General features: G+C 50.2%; 1 protein-coding gene across 1 annotated transcript in view; it reads left to right on the top strand.

Annotated features, from left to right (window-relative positions):
* The first annotated feature begins 8 nt into the window (after positions 1-8).
* OTUD7A (OTU deubiquitinase 7A) overlaps positions 9-22,877 on the top strand; it is a 243,808-nt gene continuing 220,939 nt past the window's right edge. The window contains exon 1 of the mRNA XM_019625148.1: positions 9-181. The gene's annotated coding sequence lies outside the window, so the exon portion shown is untranslated. The remainder of the gene's footprint in view (positions 182-22,877) is intronic.

Here is a 22,877-nt window from a genome sequence, read left to right on the forward strand (position 1 = left end):
GCGCGGGAGGAGGCGGGGGAGGCGAGGCCCCCGGGACCGCGAGCGGCAGCTGGGGAGGGGGCCGCGGAGCCGGAGCGCGAGCAAAACAGCTGATCTGATTTTCCTTTAAAGCGAAAGAAAATGGAAGTCGGGTAGCGGCGACTGCGGCGCTGCGGGCTGGCGGAGCGGAGCAGCGCGGCAGGTGAGACGGCGCTGGCCGCGGTGCTGCCGGCGGCGGCGAGTCGGGGCCGTGGACCAGGCAGGTGCGCGGTGCGAGCGCGGGCGCGGAGTCCTTCCGCGGCTCCGCGGCGAGGCGGGTGGGCGCAGAGGCCGGGCGGCCCTGGTGGCCGGGGCGCGGGGGTGCAGGGGGCGCGGGGGTCGTGGTCCCCGCGCGGGGCTGGCGGGCGCGTCTGCATTGCGGGCTCCGCTCTGGACCCCGCGGGCGCCGTGGTCACCGGTTCCGGCCCGGCGAGGCGCGCGTCTCCCTGGCAGGGCGCGGCGCTCCCGCTGGGTCGGGGCCGGCGTCTCCTCTGGGCCGCTTAGCTGTCCGCACTAGAACGTGATGACAGGCTTGGGGGGACCGGTCCCTCGATCCGTGGGGACGCGCCGGGGGTCCCGCGGCGCCGGCTGACTCCCAGGCACTGCCGGGCCGGGGAGCAGCGAGTGAGGCCGCTAGCGGGGCGCCCGGGCTGTGGCTGTGTGGGCCACCGCGGCCCGGCGCACCAATCCATAGCTCCGCTGGGTCTGGCTGGACAGCGGGCGAACCGTTAATGCAATTTGGCTGTGAACCCGGAGGCCTTCCCTAGTGTCCTCTCACTGGAGGGGAAAAAATTGCAAATGCTGTGCTTTCAGTGCTCCTTTAAATTTGGGAAATGTCAGTGATGTCATCATTAACAAAAACTTTCCTTCATTGGACACAACCACTGGAGTGTACCCTCCTCCCCGTGCAGCTCTGGCAGCGCTTTGAAAAGCTTTGCAATAAAATGGATTTGCCTTTGCTCTCAAACTCAACCGCCTTACACAAGGGAAAACGGTTTTTATTTTCATTTACTGGCTTGAGAATCAATAGACTTGAGAGCGGCCGAAGGAGCTTGTTAGATCCCGCTGATCTGGGAATCGCTTCCTGTCCACAGCGCAAGGATCCAGGGGAAAGTCACGCATGACACATGCTTATTGCCTTGCCTTGTGTTTCCAAATGAAAGTGAGCCAGGACCCTATCATTTTTAAAAGGTATTGTATTTGATGTGGCAAGTGATGTGTCCAGGAAAAGGTGGACAGTGTAAGCTAAATCTTTACAGGTCTTCAGGTCTCGTTCCTTCTCCGTGAACCTCCCCCATCCAGGATGCGTCTGGGAGCAGCCTGCCTGGGGAACGGTTAGCAGCTTTCCCAGGGTCCTCCTTGCTTTTCCTTTCCTTCCATAGCTTCTGTGTGTCCCACCAGCCTCCAGGACTAATTCCACACTCAAAAGGGGGCGGAGAGGGTGCAAGGACTGGAGACCTCCCTACAGCACACCACAGCTGTGGAGGAATGTCTCCCCTGAATGCGAGCTGCATGCCATCATTAGTGTTTGTGAGTGTTCCATTAGTACCGACTATTATGGGAGCAAAAGTAGCAAGTTCCCAAGACAGTCTGAATATCTACTTAAGCCTATCGTATCGAGAGGATATTCAATAAGGGACAAAAGCATTGACATTTCTGTATTTAATAATTAACGACGCCTCCTAATTGGTTAAAATAAGGATGCCTTAAATCATTAGTGTGGTCCTGTTGGGTCTGTAAAGAATGTAATACCACACACTACACAGAAGTTGAGTCTGGTCAGGAACATGAAGCTTCCGAGTCCCGGATGGGTATGAAGCAAATGGAGGAGCAGGGGTTTGCTGTCGGTTCTTAATGTTCGGGGTGGCCATGGAAGCCATTGCTTTATCGAGTCTTGCCAGGTGTGGGCCTCAGCCTGGACCCTGCGTGGCAGGGGTCCCCGGAGGAAGTGACTGCGGAGGCCTGCGGCCCTGGTGGAGGCCAGCCCTGGAGTTGTGGAGGTGCTGAACCATCTGTTCTCACCTTGTGCACCTCCCTCCCGGGCAAGCAGTGTGAGCATGGCGCCTCACTCCTGAAGGTGCCAAATTTACTCATAACGGCAAGGCTGGATGAGGCAGGAAGCTTGTACCAGAATTGTCTCCAATGCGCATCTTTCAGTGACTTTGCCCCACTGGGTGTAGTTGCTTTAGAACTTAAGCTCTTACATCAGGGCTGAGATTTTTCTACAACTGATGTTTCTTACATCAGGGCTGAGATTTTTCTACAACTGATGTTTCTTACATCAGGGCTGAGATTTTTCAATTGTATGAAGATTGGTTTTTAAAGGCTCTGGGCTGTGGACCCTTTAGAAATTTAGTCTGTGAAACCACCCTGGCGACACAGCCTTTTTTTTTTCACCTGTAGCCTTGTGAAAATATTCACCATAATGTTTCTTACTTAACTCGCTGTTAGCACTTGTGAAAATACAAATGCAAGTGTTTCCACTACATCTTTAGATGTCCCTCACTAATTTCCTAAAAGATTTCAAAAGCAATCACTTTAAAGCCTCTTCATCCCCTTTTTACGCTTAAAGTATCGTGTCTTCTGTTTCTAAGAAGCCAAAATCGCCTTGGCTTCCCCTTTTGTTCCCTTTGGATCTTAAGGTCATGCATTCCTGTCTTAGGCCTGGAGAAGAAAGGCTGAGTCAGCTCCCGCGGGGCCAGCAGGGGGCGTGCTAAACGCGGCTGGCGAGCCTCCACCTGAGCCACCTTTTGAGAGGATCTCCACTTTGGGGGGAGTGTGTGTGCGCGCAGCGCCTGGTGTGTGTGCCTGTCGCTCAAGGGATGGAAACTGAAGGAAGGGCGGGCACATACTTGAATAGCCAGAGGTGGTGTGGTGGCTTCTAGAATGTGGGCCTCCCTGGATGAGGCAGGGACATTGCTCTAATGGCTCCATATCTTGGGAGAGTGGCGGTTGGTTCCAGTCTAAAGATTCAGTGCCTTCCCAGACTGCGGAAGCGGGAGTGTTGGCTTGGGGAGGAGTGAGTTGGCTGGTAGGACGGAACCCTGGTCCTGGTGAGGGCATGATGGTGCCAGGCAGGTTAGCCAGTGGAGAGTCGCCCAAGTCCCAGTACCGTTTTATCTTGGGTTTGACGCCCATTGAGGAAACCCCCTGTGTCTGTCAGTGGCCTCTCCTGGGGCTTGATTTGCCTGCCTTGCCAGGATGATTGGCCTCAGGGTTTCTCTGATGGAGAAAAGCAAATGTTTAATCACTGTACGTTTCTTTGTTCATAGAACATAAAAACAGGAGCAAAGAGGCAACTGTGCTTTTCACTTAAATGTACTTAACCTGACTTTAGTGTGTGGCAGGTTATTCACCAGCAAGTGCCCTGTGAGGCTGCTTCTGGCAGACACTGAGCCTGGAGCCGGGAGGTCCTGCATGGATGGTCACCTTGGGAGCGGGATGGGTGTTTCCCAGGCGTGGGTGATCACTGCCAAATCTAAATATGGTACCGAAAAGCAAATTCCTCTCTTCCCCCATGGAGCTCCCATGCAAAAGGGAACCGTCACACCTTGAAGGAACAGTTTCTTCTACTAGAGAACTATCCAAATGCTGTGACTCTCTTTTTACTTCTTATTCCATCAGAAATTCATGTAAAAACCCAATTATTGATTTCAAAGGGGCAAATAGGAAAAGTGCGTTTTTCAGCTTCAAGCTGAGCCAGGTTCTTTACTTCAAATGGTGACAGAGGGAAGTGCCACTAGATTAAAAAAACAAGGCAGGTGGCACCTGGTCCTTTCAGATGTCCATCCTGAGGATGACCCTAGAATTTCCTCCTCAAAGGGAGCCCTGAGATCACAGGCATGGGAATGGAAACACAATTTTCTGGCTCCTTTTTGTAATCCATCTAATTGGAAAATATTTCACCCTTGACACTTGCAAGTGGAGTTTTATTTGTCCCTGGTTACTGCTGCAATCCCAAGCAAAGTGTGTGTCAGACCAAGAATAAGATGGCCCTATCACACACTGACATAGCAGGCAAGAGAGGTGCCACCTTCACCACTTTTGGGACAGGGTTCCTTTTATTAAAAAAAATTTTTATTGGGGTACAGTGTGTTTTCCAGGACTTATCAGCTCCAAGTCAAGTAGTTGTTTCAATCTAGTTGTGGAGGGTGCAGCCATTGGCCCATGTGGGAATTGAACCAGCAACCTTGGTGTTATGAGCACTGCACTCTAACCAACTGAGGTAACCGGCCGCCCCAGGCGGGGTGCCCTATCATTCACAGTGGTGGACTGGAGAAGAGGGTTGAAAATTAGTCTTTAAGTTCTGAAATTGAGAGGTGGACTAGATGCTGCGTTATTACCTGCCCACTTTGTGGAGACGCGTTTAGCTGGCTGGTTTGCACATGGCATCTCTTGACCAGGAGATGGGGGCAGAAAGTCCCCAGACTTTCTGAGGAGGTCGTAGACCCTGCATTTCCTCCTGCTTCAGCCACAGTTGGCCACTCATGACAAGACATGGTCTGCTCATGCTGTAGGCTCCTTGTGGGAACACGAGAGCGTTAGCGAGCTTCTCATGTCACCAAGGCCTGACCTAGTAGTATCACGTGATTCCATGAAATGCCAGTCCTTGCTGTTCCAGGGTCCTGCTGCCCACCTTCTCACCTTCTGAGAAGTCAAAAGTCCATCAGTGCTCAGGCACATTCTAGATACATGGCTCTTGCTTTAAGCAGGTAAGTTGTAAGTAAACTCATTTTCTGAATTGGAAGGATTTTGAATCTGTTCTTCCAACGATATGTTTTCTGTTTGAGCTGAGTTCACTCTTAATAGCTTCCCTTATAAATATAATGGGAATTTGATGTCTGAATGAATATACGTGAGTAAGATGCTGTATTGACTTTTATGGAATAGAAAATGAGACCTTTGAAATTCATTCCGTTTTCTTCTCTGCGTTTCATTCAGTTGTTTTGTTTGATGATGGCCATTCCATGGGGTGCTAAGGATTGGTGTGAACAGACCAGCCGCCAGCCCTAGGTGAGATGGGCATGGCTTAGTTCCTGGGCCGAGTTTCGGAGCTCACCTCAGAGACCGCTGTGTGGGGCTGGCAGCTGTCCCAGTGCTGCCTGCCAGCTTGAGCCGTGGCACCTCTGAGAAGACCCGGCTGTGCGCACACAGCCCCGATGCATTTCAGTCATCTCTGTGTTCCTATCTTAGGGCTGGTCTGTGACACGGGACCTCCTGGTTCTTCAGTTAAGCTCAGGGTTGGGTGGACACATTCTTGTTGGGAAGGAGGCCACACAATATCCTGTGTGTGTCCTGGGACGTGGCCTGTCCCTCCTTCCACAGCCCTCTCCACACGAAAGCTCAGTCAGCACCCTTTAATCTTGGGGGTTCAGAGACCAGGGTTCAGACAACCTATTTCCCCATAGTTCATCTAGTGATGATTTTAAGCTTGGAACAAAATGTGTATTACAGAAGTGTGGGCAACACATTTGCACATGTCATTCTTCATGCCTTTAAAAGAGATTGTTTAACACAAGATATACATAGTTAACTTTTTAAACAATGTATGAATTAGAATATCTGTTTTTGCAGCCTTTATATACCATCATGCTGTCTCTTGAAGGAATCACCACTGAACAGTGAAAATAAATGGGACAAGTTGCCAGCCAACTCAGACGGGTGACCAGCTGTGTGCCCTTGGGTTGAGTCCCCGAAGTCCCCTGAGGGGAGACTCTGTGCTCCGGCTTCCCACAGACTTCAGGGAAGGAACAGATGGGAGTGTATGCAGTGTGTTCTTAAATGCTAAGGAGCAATCGAGCGCACAGTAGGAGGAATTGGAGACAGGGTGTGCCTGTCTCCACGAGCCCAGTTTCTGTCCCTCGTCACTTGCTGGATTTGACAGTTTGCACGTGTCACTCAGGGCATTGGTTGGATGAACCACTTAGACCATTTTTTTTAAAGAGTTTTTTATTGGGGAATTGGGGGATGGGAACAGCACTGGGGAATTGGGGGAAGGGAAACAGACAAGTTGCTGTCCTTTTGTTCTTCAGTCTAGTTGTGGAGGACGTTGCTTCACTGGCCCAAGTTGGCACCGTCATTGCGCTCTTCCCGGGAGAGGCAGATCAGTCGCCGGCTTCTGGACGGCCGCTCACTGCGGCTTGAGGGCCACTCATGCTGGCTGCTGGCTACACACGGTAGCCCATGGCAACCCACTGCCACAGGGGCTGCAGCCTACGCCGTTGCCGGAGACTCACAGCAGCCCAGCTCCAGGTTGAGTTGTTGTTCAGCATCTTAGCTGTAGAGGGCAGTGTCACTGGCCCTCATATGTGGGATCCGAACTGGGGTGCTCTGGCGTCCCTAGCCAGTTCTCAACCATCGTGCCACTCGGCCGGCCCACTTTGAGCATCTTTGTAGAGGAAGAAGGAGGCCTGGGTACGAGGGATGGATGACCTTTGAGGGTATAGTGATTCTTGTAGTGTATCTACAGTTGTTAGCCCACTCTGTTGCAAAATGCCCAAGGACATGTAGCTACATCAGCAAGGCCTGCAGGTGCCCTGAGAACGGGCCGTGTGCCCTGCCAGCCACGCGAAGAGCAGCCCCACAGGCTCACCGGGTAGGGTGGTTACAGCATTCGCTTCCTCTTGTAAGCTGATGAAAGGTCAGCCGTTGACACGAACAACTTGGGTGGGGAGTGAGGAGAGAGAAGAGCTTCCCAAAGGTGGAGTCTGCGGGCTGTGACAGCATGGGGCAGTGGCTTGACCTGAGGTCCTTCCCAAGAGGGTGGTCTCAGCATTTACCCCTGGGGGCGGTGTGTGCCAGGCCTCTGCTGGCTCTACTTTCAGCATGCTCCCTTGCAGGGTCTCCTGGCATTCCCAGAGCGAGTCTTTGGGCTCTGAGCCCCCGGGGCACCCTTTGTCATTGGCACTGACTGTGGTGAAGGCCATCTCAGGGATGACACAGGCCCACGTGGAAGGAAGTGGCTCTTTTGCAGGCCCTGTCACCTATTTGGTTGAGAGAAAGCTCTGTGGTTCTCTGTTTCCTTGACATCACGGGTGCGCGATTATTGGAAGGCCGGCTGGATCTCGTGGAGCCTGAGGCCTGGAAGTACAAGGATGGTTGCAGTCCGGGTGCACGTCTCACGGTCAGTTTGCTTGTAACGTCTGTCTTGTCTGAAATGCTGACTGTGAACTGAGCCCTCGGGTCCACTTGGCTGGAAGTGTTCCATTGACTGGGTTATCAGGAGCCGCGTGTGCTGTCAGCCCAGCTGCCTCCCCAGGGTCACCTGCCTGGTCTGGGCGAGGCGGACAGGGTGTCCTTAGGTTTCTCCTGCCACCATTGGCTTATCCCATGAACAGTCTGGCTGGCAGTGTATTCAGAAAAGCATGATCGCAACGGGTGCTGGAGGCTTCAGGGGCCTCGGGGCAGAGGCCGTTCGGGTGAGAGTCCACTGCTTAGTGTTGGGGTTTATTATTACAAGATCAGTGTGTCGCTGCATTTCAGTTAAACCCCTCTATGCCCACAGAGTGACTGAAGGGCCAGGCCAGAAACTTGGACATGGATGAGCATCTGTGTGTGGCCCTGTTGTCCCTCTGTCCCCAAAGTGACTGCCTGGCAGGGAGAGAGCTCCCAGCCCAGGGGAGCCTCCTGATGGCTCCATCTCCCATCTGGGCACATTCTCTAGGTCTGAATTGCCCTTGCAAAGGGAAGACGTGGGGCGGCCTGACCTCCGACACCACACTTCACTCCATGGTTCTGTGCAAAGTGACCCCCGTTCTCTCTCGCCATTGCTGAAAGAGAACAGGTAGAAGCAATTCAGTGTCCCGAAAAAATTATTTGTATCCATTTCTCTGGATGGGGAGACTACTGAGCATTTTAACAGGCTTTCCGATTAGAAATGAGTTGTGTGGACAACACCCCCTCTGACCACCAGGCCTGTCGAAGAGACATCCTTAGTACGTCTTGGAGCTGCATGTTCAGAACAGATTCTCAATTTGTGTTTGTCAAATGCATTCGATCGTCCTGCAGGAATTAAAATCAGAAATTTAATTATTCTTTCTAGAATTGTTTAGCTCCTGTGAGTGCACAAGTGGTGTAATTCAGAAGGTAGTTTATGTAAAATGTGGACCGTTTTCTAGGTTGAGCCCCCAGCTTGGTGATGTGCAAAATAAACCAAACCAGGTGATCTGGTGCTGGGCGCAGTGTATGGTCTATGAGCAGTTCTAGCTTCATAGTTTCCACTTTATGTATATCGCAACCACTGAATTCTGTCTTAGCGAATATTAGCTGCATCTATTTGATAAGACAAAGTATTGAAACGCTCGCCTCCTTGCCTCGCTGTTCCTGGGTTCGCAGAGGGGCCTTGAAGAAGAAAGCGTTTTACCGTCTGCGCTGCACAGCTAGCGCTCCCTCTGGGTCTCCCCGCACATCCTGAGCAGTGGCCGTGCTGCCCACGCAGGTCCCCTGTCCTCGTATGGGCTCATCTCTGTGCTCTACAGGGTCCCCAGGAGGCAGCTGGGCCCCGGACCTCCCCTCTCTGACACTGAGCAAGGCTCTTTATCACCTGCCACCATGGTATTTCCGTTTGGGAAGAGAGTGAGACCCACCCAAGTTCCTGTAACAACCACGGCACCGTGACACACAGGTCTGTCCCATGTGTGGGGAGCAATGCTTTCTGGATAAAGTACTAAGAAAGTTTTCTTGTAAGTAATTAGGCTTTTCTGTCTTCAACATTGTCTCTTTTGCGAAAGTTGCCCAAGGAGGAACGGAGCCATGGTCTCCATGGTAACAAAGTGAGGGCTTCAGTTAAACAGCACTGAAAGCCCTCTATCAGAATGGGGGGTCTGTGGTCCTCCCCCACCCTCCCCACGCCCCGTGTTCTGCACACCTGGGTGCACTCAGGAGGCCAGGGTGGGACCCGGAGGGAGACGAGGGTGGGCACCACTAAGAAAATTAACCCTCAGTGGTGCAGGACACACCCCGGGCATCAGAGAGAGAGGAAGCCGGGTGTTTAAGGGTCGGCGGAACATTCTGGAATGAAACCCAGACCCCTGACTCCAAAGCCTGACCTCGTCTTGTCACACTCTTCCTGACGGCGGGGGTGGGGGTGGGGCGCGAAGCAGGTGCTTTCTGAGCAGGGAGGCATGTTGGCGACCCTGACTGACCAGCGTGATGGGAGAACCCATCTCAGTGCACAGGGGCCCTGATGCCCCTCCCGCTCTGCTCCTCTCATGGCCAACGAGGCAGGCTGTGGTCTTGTGCCCCAGATTCCTGGTGGCATTTTATGGAACAGCAGAGAAAGACATGACAAAGTACCCTCGGGGGATGGGCATCTGGCTGCCCCAGCAATAGACCCCTGCCTCGGGTGCTGGCTGGGCTACGCACAGAAGGTGACATGGAACTCTGGGCAGCCACCGGCGGGGAGGAGGCCACCATGTCAGCGGAGCACAGACAGGGGAGCCAGGGTTGCCTCCGAGGGGGCCAGGTGGGGGTCGGGGGCTCCACAGCCCAGGCACATCCTTGGGGGCGTCCGAGCCCTTCACGAGCCCAGCTTCAGGAAAAGGTTCTTCCCGAGGTAGGCAGCGTGGTGACCCCCAAAGATGCTCCTCTCCTAACCCCTGGACCTGGTGACCCTGGTACTCTCTAAGGCCTCAGGCACCCTGCAGCTGTGGGTAAGTTCGGCGCCAGGGGTGCGGGTGTGATCCTGGGTTATTCAGGCGGGCAGCTAGGACCCCGGGGGAGGCAGGCGCATCCGAGTGAGAGGAGATGTGACCCTGGAAACAGGTCAGTGATGCGGATTCTGGAAGGGGACCAGGGGCCAAGGAGCGGGGATGGCCCCTAGACGCCATAAAAGGCAGGGAGCACATTGTTCCCCGGACCCTCCCAGGGGCACGCAGCCCTGCAATACCTTGCCTGTGGCCCAGTGAGACCCAGGTCGGCCTCTTGACCCCCAGAAGGATCAGGGAAAATGTCACTGTTGTCTAAAGCCGCCACGTGTGTGTGAATTGTTCCGGCAGTAGTGGGAAACTCACGGACTGTGGGGACTCTTTTACTAGAAGGCTTTTCAGCTGTCTGCTTGTCGTCCTGCGGCCGTGTTTGCTCTTTCCCGCCTTCTGCCCACCCCCATTTCCACGCCCGATCCCATGCTGGTTACTCTGTGATTGTGCCCTGTTTGGTCAGTGCTCTGCTGAACGCGGGCAGCCGGGGTGAAGCCCAGCCGGGTGCACACTGGATTCAAGTCAGTGGTCTGGGACACACTTTGCTCGGTGGAGCTGCGTTTCCCATGTTTCGTGTGAGAGTTGGGTGTGGCTGGGAGCGGGCCCTTTGTGTTCCTGTCTCCGGTTTGCTTCCTGCCTTTCTCTCTGTACGAGGCCAAGTTCACAGGCTGAGGTCTGCTTGGTGGCTTTGCTCCCTTGTCTCCATGATGTGGCATGACCAGCCCCTTCTCCCACAGGGGTCTGTCTCCCCCAGGGGTCAGCAGGGGGCACCGGCTTGCTGCGTCCGTTCCTGATGACCTTGGTCCTGGCACACTCGGTGATTTGTTCTTTGTGCTTGTGTGTGTCTCCTCGATTTGTTCAAGGTATACCATATTGTCTTTCTCGTCGTCTCTTTGTTTTCTTTGTTCTTTGGTGCTTTCAAAGTGTGCAGGAGTAAGCCATTCGCCAGAAGCGGCTGTCCGGGGGACTTGCTGACAATCTTTGGGCACCTTTTGTGCTTTGAGGAAGAGAAATGGGTCACTGTACCCCCATCTGGGCTCGGCATTGTGTAGCATTTGTAACTTGGGGTTCCTTCTCCAAGAAGAGTTGTTGTTTTACTCCAGAACCATTTTTCACAAAGGCCCTTCTGTTAGATGAGACAAGCTATTGTGTCAGCTATCTGGCACCCCAAGGCCCCCAGGCCACCCTGCACGGGGCCGGGAGGCAGGCAGGTCCCTCACTCGCTGCATGTCTGGCCCAGGCCATGCCTGCTTCTGAGGCCTGGTCCTGCACCTGCTGAGTCCTGGCGGCCTCAGACAGACCAACTGCCTGTGTCTCGGAAGTTTCTGTGGCCTCTGGACATGAATCAATAAAGCCTTGCGTGACCACTTCCTGCTTCAATCACCGATAGATATTAAATAAGTGCCACAATCCCTAAGCAGAAAGAGTAGCCATCACTGATTGCTGCATGCTTTATCAACATTGTCTAGTTCAAATTTCACAGCCGCCCTGTCAGGCAGGTGACCCTGCTCAGGTGACACAAGCCGAGGGCTCCCAGGGTGCCAGCTCCACCTTGGGAAACACAGGCCGTCTTCACAAACACCTGACTGAGTCCTTGACACCCAGTCCTTGCACTTCCTTTGTGCAGTTGAAGCTTATAAATAGTTTGCATTTTTTTCAAAAGTTCTTTGCATGTGCAAAGCTGTGGGCCCAAACTATATTTTGGAACGGCTTCCTTGCAGCAATCGAAGTATGTTTGTTTGTTTGAAGCATTTGGTTTTAAAGAGTTCTGTGTTTACAACCTTCAGTTCTGCAGAGTTTGTCCATCTTTCAGAGGCCACGGCAACTTCAAAGTAGGAAGTCCTAAATCCTGACGAATGAGAGGTGGTGAGGATTGCGGCCCAGCCAGGCACCCTGGGTGTGGTGCTGTCAGCCTGCTGGGCCTGGGGTCCCTGCCAGCCACAGGGCACACAAGTGGGGGTGGCACCCGTACTCACGGTCTTCAGTTGCTTAGTGGGAAAATCCACCAGGCACTGCAGACAGTAAGTGGAAGTCTCTGTGCTGCTTCTTTCTGTCTGCCTACACAGGGGGCGTCTGAGGACCAAGGCTTCATGGACTCCAGCAGGGCCGAACCCCACATCCCTGAAGACAGGAAGTCAGCAGCCCCCAACAGTCAGTTGACACGATGGCCAGTTGCAAATGTGGAGGAAAGGTGTTTGGGAAGGACTGTGCCCTGGGGTGACCCATACAGTCAGATGTGTGACATCCTGGAGACTGTAGCTTCTGGAAGCTTCTTTGGATACCTGGGAACATAGGAGCCTGAGCCACCCATCTGCCAGCTCCCAGGGCTGCCCAGGATGTGATGCATGCCTGGCATCTGCGCTAGGACGTCATTAGATCACTAGTCATCACTGTCACCACATTGTCTGTTGTCCCTTGCTACTTTTTTTTACTTTTCCAGTTGGTCATCTATCGGCCCTGTCTGTTCTATGCCCCTGGTTTTTCAGCCTCGCTCACGTTTTTTTCCTGCCAGCTCCCTGCTCTGTGCTCTGGCTAGTTCTCTCTGTGCTCCCTTACCCTTCGCTAGGCTGCCCTTTCCCGTGTCCACGTCATGTCTGTCCACGACAAAACCCAGCCTCTTGGGTTGTGATTTCTGTGGTTCCATCGTTCATGTCCACGAGTTCTCTACATCTCTCATGTCCTCGGGCTTTTTAAAAGTGTACTATTAGGGTTTGATCACTTTAAAAAATGCTTGAATTCATCCCCTAAAACAGTACAAAGTCATTTGAGAGCTGAACTTCTTGGGGTGGTGGGCTGGTGGGGTGTCTGTCCTGCCGGCCCCATCCGTGGGGAGTCGCTGCTTCATGTGTGTTCCCCCTTGACTGCAGCCTCTCCGTCGGCCTGGCTTCAGGGCAGGTGCATGTGGCCAGCAAGGTTGTGTTTGTTCCTGTGGGGTCACCTTACGTGTGAAGTTCTGGGTGGTTCTGGAGGCTCAAGGTGGCTGTCTGAGCCCGCGCCCTTTACCTGGGTGTCATCGTGCTGCTGCAGGGAGGGCTGTGGGACGCTCTGCCTGTGACAGGGATGCGGTTGGTGTGGAATCAGGACAAGGCCACAAGCCACAGATGCGGGGGGCCTGTTGGATGATGGCCGGCTCTTTACCTCATGGGAATAGCTTGGAAAATAGAGCCACCACAGGACAGGGCAGCGACCGGTATGTTTGAGTGCCAAGGCCTGGGGGTGCCCAGGGAGCCGTTTCCTGGCTGAGTGCTCGGCCATGGCTGGGGCTGCCTTGGTCCCATTGGCTGCTTTCCACTCTGCAGAGGCCGAGACTGGCTGGCCTGTCACAGTGGAGGGCGTCTTGTCTGGAAGTGCACTTGTTTGCTTCTTTTCATCCGATCACCAAGATAAAAAGTGCCAAATGTTGGGTGTGGGGGAGCACAGACAGTGCAGGGGGTGAGTGTGGGGTCTCAGGGAGCGGAGGCAAACAACCCGGACAGCTGGAATATTCTAGAGCCCGTAAGGTGGATGATACCTAACTGAGGTTTCTTTTGCAGTCTCCATGAATAAAAACTTTAAGAGAGAGAGAGAGAGAGAAGCAAAGCACAGGATATTTTCACGTATTTCCTACTCAGAGTTGAACACTGCCCCCAGGAAACCTGGTCCAGCCCCACGCCTTGTCCTGCGCACACCGCACTGCGTGGCTGCCTTGCCCCCATCATGGCTGCTGGCTATCCCGCCCCTCCCTGGGTGCGGTAGCCTTCCCTGTAAGCCATAACCCCCGCTGCCTCCACGGTGCCTTTTAAGTTCCTCCTGAAAGCCTTTTCCCACTAACCCCTCCTTCATATCACAGAGTGTGCGTCCCCCAGGAACTCTGCAGTTAGGGTCCTCAGTCCCCAAGGGCAGATTGCAAGTCTTCCTGTGTTCAGGAATCTCACCCATGGGCTGCCTGCCATGTAGTGATGGTGCTTTACATGGCCGTGACATTGGAAAAACTCTTTAGATTCCCCAAAGAGGGACTTACTTGGGGTGCAATGTCTTGCACAGTTAGTGCCCCCATAAATCTTAGCATAACCTACACACACACACACACACACACACACACACACACACAGTAGAGTTGGAGGGCGTGTTGTCGCTACCTGACAATAGTGTTTAATGCGAAGCAACGGTGACCTGGGTCTTCACAGATGGCCCCCTTCTCCCGGAATAAAGGGAGGGTGCGCCTTACTTGTACTTAGGAGGAGAGCACGCGTCTTGCTTCTGGATGGGTGAGTGTGGCCCTTTGTCCCTTTCTGTCACACGCTCAGCATCGGGCATGCGTGTGCCATGCTCCCGCTCAGGGTGATGCTCTCCTGCGTGTGGGGTCTGGGGTTGGGATCGTCTCAGGAGCACACAGCACCAGCTGCCTGTATTTACTCCTAGAAGAAGGTCTGAAGGAGTCACGCGTTTATGTAAAAGGCCCCCAGGTGTCCCCTGGTACATTTTGAACTTTCTCTGCCATCGATCACACCCTTTGCATACCCTGACCCTCAGCCCCATCCACCCAGAAGTGCCCGAGGTGGCAGCCCAGCTGGGCAGGCGTCCTGCTGCCTCATTACAGCCTGGGGGAGGGCGAGGGATTGTCTTCACTGTCCCCTCCAGGTCACGACAGTGGGTGACTCTGGGCATCCTATGGACTGTACATTTAATCTTTCGCTTGTGCTGCTCTTGACTGTGTTATCTCATTCGTTCACCAGACGTTGTATCTAAACATTTCCTTTCTTCTAAAAATAGCAGATGCTCTTTGGAAAAACACCCATCGGAGATGTAACCATGGGTTCAGAGGCCGTCGCATCAGTTTTCTTTTCCTTTCCACATGGCACTATTTCTTGCCCTTTCCACATCACTAAGTACCCTTCTGTGGCCACCGGGCACTGCGATTGGATGCACTGTGGTCAGTGGCCTGGTTATGGGTCGCGGGGTCCCTGAGGCCTGGGCGCCAGGAAGTGCTGTGGACGTGCTCCGGGTGGAATGGAGAAATCGTCCCAGCTCCTGTTCCCCGAAGACAGAGAGCCTCCCACCTTTTCTCATTCCTCAGTGCCATTGTCAGGCTTATCCCTTTATTCCTGATCCTTGGGCTTTTGGTAGCTCCCTTCCAATGTCCCATCAAAGTGAGTATGTGTTTGGACGTCACAGAGAGGATTAATAAGCTGTGATGTGAAACCTCCAATGCATGTCCCTTCCGGCCTGGCTGGGCGGTGCTTGCTGAGGCCACATGCATGAGCTGGGAGTGACCATGATTCCAGGGCCTCTCAGGCCGATGAAGCCAGCTTTGGTGCAGAGTGCTGCACCTGCCCTTCCCGCCTGCCCCCACCCCCAGGACAGAGGTGCGTTCCTGGACTCTGTACTGTATGTGACAGGCCAGCTCTGCTAGTACTTAAACTGCTGTCACAGAACAGAAACACTAAGTAAAGAGGCCCAAAAGAATAACTGTGATCAGCCAGGGTTTGTGCACTGTCCCCCAGCTCAGCAACGCTGCTACCTATGGCTGTCTGCAGAAAACGTGGTCACCGCCTGCGTTAGCCTATTAAGTGGAAATGGTCCGGACTTACCTTTTAAAGCTGTCCATTTTTAAAGGAAGAGCTGGAAACAGAACACAGGAGGAAAAAAGAAGTCACTGTCAGGGCAGAGATCATATTGTTATAATAAAAGCTCGTTGGTATTTCCTGGTTTTGAGAAAATGTTTACCAAATTTTTGTCACATGGAAGACAAATGCTCCCGAGAGCCATCCTCCCAGGAGATGGGTGAGGGGTGTGCTTCTGTGAGTCTGAGGCCCTTCTTTAGGGCATTGTCCCCGTAGCCATCAGGAGGGTGACACTGGCTGTCAGGCCGGCTTAGCCCCCTCCCATGTCCCCCGTTGGGTGAGGACTGAGGCTGCACAGCACCCATGTGGGGTTGGACGTCCGGACCCAGGGCTGGTGTTGGGCAGCTCCTCACCCATATCCTTAGCCCTTGCCTTTGGGCACCTGAGGCCCCGATTATGACCCAGGACGCGTTAGCGTTTGGGATCTCCCTGGCCAAGTAACAAATGGAAACCCATCTTCTGGAATGCAGTGAACTTGGGCTTTTCCCCTGTGCTGCTCTTGCTTAAGTCATGAGAGACGCGCTTAAAATAGGGACGTAGCCATGTAACTGACGGGCGCTCCCCAGCGCTAAGTAGGTCAGCGTTTTGTCACAGTTTTGACGAGATCATAGGTGAGTCACCGTAAATTTGGAGAGTCACGAATCTTGTCCGCATTTGCAATCTGGTTAAATAGCATGCCTTCATTCCTGGCCTGCAGGGGGGTCCTCTGGTGCCCGCCCCCTCCACACAGCACAGTCTCAGCTGCAAACAGCCATCAGAAAGCTGGCTGTCTGCAGGGCATCTGTCCTCCTGCCTACTTGGCCGGTGGGAAGAACCTAGTCCCGGGGATGGCCTGAGAGACCCCGCCCCTGTGTCTGGCTGACAGCTTTTTGTAGAAGCATAGTTTCATGCAGAAAAGTGCACAGCAGAAGCACCCATTGGTAAATGTTTACACAGTGAATGCACCCTTGTAATCCACAGCCCGACAGGAAGCAGGCACCCTGATACCCGGGAGCCCGCCTGGGTTACCCTAGATTGGGGTGGCCTGCGACCCATGAGTTCACACTGTGTGCATGAGTTCCGTCTGGCCCCTTTCAGGCCACGTGACGTGTGCGAAGTCTGTCTGAGTCCTCGTGTGTCGTCGTAGGTCATTCATCCTCAGTGCTGTGGATGGGCGGTCTCCAGTTTGGGCTCTGCGAGCCCTATGGCTTTGGCCATTCTGAAATATGTACATGCTGATCACTGGGATGCATTTCTGTCAGGTGCGCACCCAGGAGTGGAATTGCTGGTCACGGGGATTCAGGGCTCCGGCTTCGGAGGTGCCCCACTCCCCACAGAGACACGGTCCAGCAGGTAGAAGCCAGAGTGAGGGTTTTCAGGGAGCGTGAATAAAGTTATGATGGCGATCATGTATTTTGGGTGGCTACTGGGTCAAGCAAGCATCTAACGGCACTTTCGTAAGCAATATTCTTAGAAACCTGGGAGAAGAGAATTGGTCCTTGGGCAGATCCTGCATTTAAATGAGGAATTTTTATCCCTGTGGCTGCTTGTGCAACTCAGTTAGCTTTTTCTCACTATGCTCAGACGATGTCACCAACAGAGCTTGTCCTGTCCCTGATAAACCTGCTCTGAGCGGGGAGTAAGGGAACGGATCATGTAGAACGGGGGTCGGCAAACTGCGCTCGCAAGCTACAGTACCCAAAGGCTCTTTGGGTATGTTCCGACTCAAAAGTTTGCCGACCCCTAGAAGAGCCAATCCTGTCCCTCACAACAATTTAAAAATTATTCGAGAGCCATCAATATATTTTTACATAATCACCATTATGTGAGTAATATCCTTTAAAAATTTTATAAATGAAACTATGATAGTCTTATTTTCATTTTCAATTTTACTTCAGAGCCACATGTACGTACCCAAAGAGCCGCATGTGGCTCGCGAGCTGTAGTTTGCTGACCCCTGGCAGCTCTTCCATCTCAAAAGTTTGCCAACCCCTGATGTAGATGGATAGAGGCAGAGTGGAATCGCCAAATTGTCCCTGTCCCCTTGTCACATGTGCTCCAGAGGCTGTGTCTTGTATTAAGCTATGTAACAGAATGGTCCTTGGATGCTAAGAAAAACCACCACTCACGTGTCCCATTTCCGAGATCAGACTTCCAACAGCATCGCCTTTTACACCCTCTGAGGTTGGGGAGCAGGGACAATGTTATCCTCTTGTCACAGGTAATGAAGCTGAAGTTCAAGTTAAGTGCCTCTCCCAGAGTGTCAACATGACTAAGTAAGGGGGCCTGGCCCACGTCATCTGGCCACAAACCCCATGACACTGTGCCACCCCCCAACCCGGTCCTCTGTATACCATGCAGATCAATTAAAGGTGGTGGCTTATTCTATGGCGATTATTAATAAGTTCACCACAGCCACCAGCTCCTTTGGCCTTGGTGGAAGTCCTTGTTTACCACTTCCTTCTTGTACACATGACAGTGGGCGCTGTGTGACAGCAGGATGGGACTGTCCCTCCGGGGGTCCTGCCAGAGTGAAATTGACACGAACCTGTCACTTGGGCATCCCTTGGATGTGCTTGTTTGTACATATTCTAAAAACGTTATGTTAGGAAACTGGGATGATGGCATGCAGTCGATCAGGTAATGTGAAATCTAAACCTTCAAAAAGAGCATTTGGGCAGTTGTATGGATTTAATGTTTCCTCGCCATGTGAGGTATTTTCTGAAACCTGAGCGTTAACCTTAAAAGCATAGTTTCTGAAACTGCTGCTGTCTCTTAAAGGAAAAAAAGGTAGACCAAAAAACAGCCTACTTAACTTTACACTATGTCTGTCATTTCGGGAAGCTTGATAGCCTCCCGAGGGTCTGATGTTACCTTTGGTACTTCTCATAGAAATCACACTGCTGTTGTTCTGAGGGTGAGCCCTGAGCTTTGGTTGTGATATCCTGTAGAAGAATTTCAGAAACTACTCCATGGATCTTGAATCTGTTAATGGGGATTACCAGCTACAATATTTTATTTTTATAATCAGAAGACATTTTTCTTGCAAATGTTAGTTCCGGTCTGACCAAGTTAAAGATCTCAAAACAAAACCAAACAACAGCAACAACAACAAAAACCCTGATTATCTTTAAGTAAATAAAGCAATTTGCTGAATGTGTAGTTTATATTTACATTAAAAATAATGTGTTGATATTAAAATTCATATGTGGTTTGATCCCTCACCATATCTCCTAGGAAAAAGCGATTAACTTACTTACATAGTGATCACCCAATAAATCTAGTACCCACTGGACAACATACATAGTTATTACAATGTTATCGACCCTATTCCTTCTTGTAAGGGTCCACTTCTGTTTTGTTTTCTTAATTCTGTTACACTGATCCACATGTCTCTCCTTTCACAATTATCTCTCTGCAGTTCCTTTATCTTTCCATAAATATTTTAGAATAAGCTTGTCTATATCTACAAAAATGCCTTGCTGGGATTTTAGTAGGATTTTTGGAGAGAATTGACATCTTTATACTATGTTGAGTCTTCTAACCCAAGAAAATGGTACATCTCTCCGTTTATTTAGATCTTCGATTTCTTTCATCATCTTTTCATAATTTTCAATACACAAGTCCCATAAATGTTTTGTTCAGTTTATACCTAAGTATTTTATTTTTATTTTGAATCATTGTAAGTCATATTGTGTTTTAATTTCAATTTCAACTCCACATGTGCATTGTTAGTATATAGAAACAGGGTTGATTTTTGTATCCTATGATCTTGCTGAATTCACTTATCCTAGGAGATTTCTTATAGATTCCTTAGGGTTTTCTGTGTAGGTTGTTGCATTGTCTGTAAGTAGCTCTGTCTTCTTTCCCAATCTATATGCCTTTTATTTCCTTTTCATGCCTTATTGCACTTGCTAGAATGTCTAATATTATGTTGAATAGCAGTGGTTAGAGTAGGCATCCTTTCTTGTTCCTGATCTTACGGAGAAAGCATTCAATCTTTGGCCATTAGTTATAATAGTAGCTTTAGGTTTCTCAGACATGCCCTTAATGAGTTTGAGAAGGGTCCCTTGTATTCCTAGCTTGCTGAGTGTTTTTAGCACAAATGTATGTTGGATTTTGTCAGATGTTTTTCTGAGGCAATTGATATGATCATGTGACTTTTATATTTAGCCTGATTTTTGAATATCAAACTCGGCTTGAATTAAGCCCACTGGGTCACTGTGTATAATTCTTTTTAGATATTACTACAGTCTATTTCTTGTATTTTGTTGAGGTTTTCCGTGTCTCTGTTCATGAGGGATATTGGTACTTTTCTTGGGGGATGTTGGTACTTTTCTTGCATTATCTTTGACTGATTTTGGTATCCTGGTAGGACTGGCCTCATAAAATGAGCTGGGATAATCCTCTTCTTATTAAGTATCTCAATGAAAGGAATCATGAGTTAGATGTTGCACTGTAAATTTTGCTCAGATATTCTCAGTTGTTATAAATTCATGAAAAGTACAAAAGAAGAAAATGTTCAGAAGAACCGAAAAGGGATTAAGTTACACAGTACCCTCTTCCAGGTTCTAAAATGACCCGTCCCAATAAGACTGGTGAAAGACTATGCCTGTACTATACAATTCTGCATTTGAGAGGCATGTAAACATTTCAAATGTGCCAAATATCACTTTGAAATTTGCCTGAAATATGTGCCTTGGATTTACAAATTATAAAATAGTACTGAGTTTCAGAAAAAAAAAAGTATGATTATTTGTTTGTTTTACAGTGGTGTTGATCACAGGGAAAATGCTTTAAATGTTGACTTGGCCACCTAAGTACTTATGTGTAATATTTAAATCTAGGTACAAAAAAAAAATAGGGCAGTTTGGAGAACAAAGAGGAAAATACAATTAAAAAAAAAAAAAAGGCTGAAACAGAGTGGCTGCATTTCTTGTTGGTGATGGCCAGCCCTGCCTGCCTCTGGCTTTCCATTTGCAGTGCAAACTCAGCAACATGTTTGCCTTGTGTTGCTTTACCATCCTATGTGGCAGCCAGCAAAGAGGGTTTTAAGACAGTGAAATAAGTTTGTACTTCTTTAACAGCTACGAGGTGTAGCAAATAGAAACAGAGGATGCCCCATTAAATTTGAATTTCAGATAAATCACTGATGATGTTTCAGTGTAACTTAGTCCCACATATTGCATGGGACATACTTATATATAAAACATTGGTACTTCATCTGAAATTCAAATGTAACCAGAAATACTGTATTTTATCTGACAACCCTGGCTTTTTTCCATGTTTTTTCTCTACTTTGAACCTTGCTCGTTTTCATTCAAGGGAAAAGCAAAAGAAGTTACAGAGAGCACCAAAATTCTGTTGCAATTGTTTTATTTAATACAGTTGCCTTCTCCTGGCAGGTGAACATGATGGCAGACCTTGTGTCATATTTAATCATTTCTCTTTGACGGGTGCCTGTGGCAGGGGGTCCAACCCTGGGCAGGGGTTACGCCCCTCCCTAGTTTATGCCCTGGGCCACCAAAGCCCACAAACACTTCCTATTTGGAGTGATCTCACGCCATTCGACTTCCCAGCATCTACTTATCCGAAAAGACTCTTACTCATCCCCACGCTGGCCCCTCAGCCCTATCTTCCATTTTACCTCCCATGATGCAGCCTAATTTGCTGCCGCTGCACTATAGACACGTAATAGTTTTTACATACTTTTTGGTCAGATATATAAGTGGAAGCAGAGTTTATCTATTGCATTCTTTTTTTAAAAAAGATTTTATTGGGGAATTGGGGAAAGGGAACAGTGTTGGGGAATTGGGGAAGGGGAACAGCCAAGTTGTTGTCCTTCAGCCTTAGTTGTGGAGGGTGCAGCTAGCTCAGCTCCAAGTCCAGTCTCCATCTGGCCGCCTGTCAGCAGCTTGTGGCTGCTCAGCTCAAGGTGCCATGTTTAATTTTAGTTGTGGGTGGGCAGCCCACCATCCCATCTGGGAGTTGAACCGGCAACCTTGTTGTTAGGAACACGTGCTCTCGCCAGCTGAGCCATCCTGCCACCTGTTGGCAGCTCAGCAGCAGCTCAGCTTGGGCGCAGCTCACTGGCCCATGTGAGAATCGAACTGGTGACCTTGTTGCTCAGAGCTCACGCTCTTAACCAACTCAGCCACTCGGCCGGCCCCTATCTATTTCATTCTTTACTTTCATGATCCCCTGTGGTAGGCTTCGTTCTGACATCTGTGGTGCCTGGATTAGATGACTGGCCTAAAGAAGATGTAAGAGAACGTCTCTGTCACCACCTGGAGGTCTCAGGTATCAGGAGGAGGAGGCCTGCTGGGAGAGCACTCTTAGTGGTCACCCTGCGTCTGTCTCTCTTTGCAGCAGTGCTGGTCCCCAGAGTCCCCTGTTCTGTTCCCCCCTGCTTTCATTCTGTTCCAGGCCGCTGGCAAAACCGCTTTGCTATGGACAGTGTCCTTCCATCTTTTAGCATTTGTTTCAGCCCAAGGAAGGACGTTCCTGACTCTTGTTTGTATTTTTGGCTGGTTTTAGGGCACTTGAGGCCATTAGATTTACAAGTCTGCTGAAGACAAAGCTAGAGTATTACTCATATAAGAGCCAAATACCCTTTAATTTCATCTCAAGAAAAAAACATTACAGCCAGTTAAGGAGCAGCTAAAATGGAGGCCTTCTGTGGCCTTCCTGTTTCATTTGTAAGATCCCAAATAACGTGGGGCTCTGGATGGGGATGAGTTGGGGAGCACCCCCAAACACAAAAAAAGCAGAATGGCAGCTTCCAAGGTCCTTTTCTTCATGCCTTGTGAAAACTGAACTCGCTATTCCCAAGTTTGTGATTGATTCTCTGATTTCTACAATTTCCAACTAAATTCACTTAAAATGCAGGTCAAAATAGTCTTTGGGATGGGCTATTTTATTCACTCAAAATGCAGGAGTGAGAAATTTGATAACTGCTAATAACTCTGGAATTCTGAGCATATTTCAATCTGGCCCAGTTCTAAGAGTCCCAAGAAACTATAAATATAACATTTTTATATTGACTTAAATATGCTTTATTGGTTCATTTGCATAAATACATATTTGCTAAGAATTGGCCTTTCAGTTCTGGGACTGAATATTTTCCTACCATTTTGATGTTATAATAGGAGGGGAAAAATTTGCTGCTACCCTATTACAATTTGGGGGATGTTTCTGCAGCTGTTCAACCTGAATGAAGATTTTCAAATAGAAATTGCTTCTTTTGTAAATATTTTCTGTTTCTTAGCTTTAACACTTAAACATAAAGACATCTCTTTGGAGTCTAATAACTAGGAATTATGCACACACTTATATCATGCGTATGTTGGCCAAACTTCATGTACAGATGTGCAGGGGGACTCAGCAGAGTCAGGCATTTTGTGGGGACAGGAACCCCATTTTCATCTCCTGGACCTTCTCTGCCTCAGTTTCCAACTACAAAACTCAGTGCTCTGCTAGGAAATTGTACTGCAAAATAGCCCTCTTTATTTTTCCTCTGAGAAAGGAGCATAGAACTGCCTCTTTCTTTAAAAAGCGTTAAGGATGTCACCTCACACCTATC

This window comes from Hipposideros armiger, unplaced genomic scaffold, assembly GCF_001890085.2.
Source record: "Hipposideros armiger isolate ML-2016 unplaced genomic scaffold, ASM189008v1 scaffold_617, whole genome shotgun sequence".
Taxonomy (NCBI): Eukaryota; Metazoa; Chordata; class Mammalia; order Chiroptera; family Hipposideridae; genus Hipposideros; species Hipposideros armiger.